Raw genomic sequence first — 1,483 nt, 5'->3', positions numbered from 1 at the left:
TTTTTTTTTGCGGTACGCAGGCCTCTCACTGTTGTGGCCTCTCCCGTTGCGGAGCACAGGCTCCGGACGCGCAGGCTCAGCGGCCATGGCTTATGGGCCCAGCCGCTCCGCGGCATGTGGGATCTTCCCGGACCGGGGCACGAACCCATGTCCCCTGCATCGGCAGGCGGACCCTTAACCACCGCGCCACCAGGGAAGCCTGCATTGCTGTTTTAAAACAGTGTCAGTGTGTGCATGTTTTTGTATTACTGAGCCCACTCATCGTAAGTCTAATAAACTCGTTAGAAATAATGTACTCACGTAGACTAGCAATATAGTATGTAGATGTGATCTCAGTTGTAAACAGGAAAATCTAACTGAATAAACTTTGTATCACCCCCTCAAAAAAAAAAAAAAATGTCCTTTCTGTACCAAGGAGGCTCCTTTCTGTTTTGTACAGACATGGAGGTACCCATGCCATTGGAATTTAGCGCTCACAGGGGTAATTTAGTTCACTTTTTGATGTGTACCTTTCTTATTTCTCCCTGAGCTACGTGTTATTTAGATATTTCCCTCAGAGAATAAAAACCTCCTTTCCTCATATCCACTTGTTGCTAGCACACTTTAAATGGATTATAATGTGATATTGCTGTTTAGGTGGAGGTCTGCTACTTCCCCTCTACACCATGTTCATCTAACAACCCCAGAGCCTAGAAGATGACTGTTTGGTCAGGGGCAGACGCGTAGTCAGTAAATAAAGGGGAATGCTGTTGAAATAGGACCTCATAAATTCCTGGCAGATGTACTCATTCCAGGCGATCCAGATACCTTCATCGTCCTCACATCTCTCACCCTCTTTGTCTTTGAAAGAACCGTCTTCAGTTTTGTCTGTATACCCAGGAAGTTAACTAGAAGCTTTGACTCCTAGAGCATGGCTGCTTAACTGAAGAGGATTCTTGGGAGAGGAAGTACACAGCACTGGTGCCCCAGCCCTGCCGTGGTCTTCACTGTATATAGTTTGTGTATTCTTCTGGGACACTTGATTTCTTCTATAGCAAAAACTCAGCATGTATTAAATATAATTATTGAAATCTGCAATGTAAGATCCATTAAGAAGTAACTCATTGGAATGGTGAATTGGGTCAGGCAAAGGAAGTGAAATAATTAGACAAAACACAGTCAGGTCATCCTGGAAACACTTCCTCCTTAAGGCTGACAGACGTGAGCTACATTGTAGCTGTAAATATGAAGATATTTACTTATATTTTCTGGAAAGATTCCCTTCAGCCCTCTCTCTGACCAAAATCTGATATTCCCAGAAGACCCTGATGGCCCTGTAACCCTCTGAAATTATTATTTGCTCTTCCTCACTCTTCATAATAACTGGGCCCAGAGGTCAGGTAGGAGTCCTTTAGCTCAGCACTGCTGCTTTAAGATCAGTCGTTATCAACTGATGTGAATTTGTCCCCCAAGGATGTTTAGGAAAGTCTCAGGCATTTTTCCT

This window comes from Lipotes vexillifer, unplaced genomic scaffold, assembly GCF_000442215.2.
Source record: "Lipotes vexillifer unplaced genomic scaffold, Lipotes_vexillifer_v1.1 scaffold858, whole genome shotgun sequence".
Lineage (NCBI taxonomy): Eukaryota > Metazoa > Chordata > Mammalia > Artiodactyla > Lipotidae > Lipotes > Lipotes vexillifer.
The sequence above is the reverse complement of the archived record's forward strand: the minus strand, read 5'-3'. Positions refer to the sequence as shown.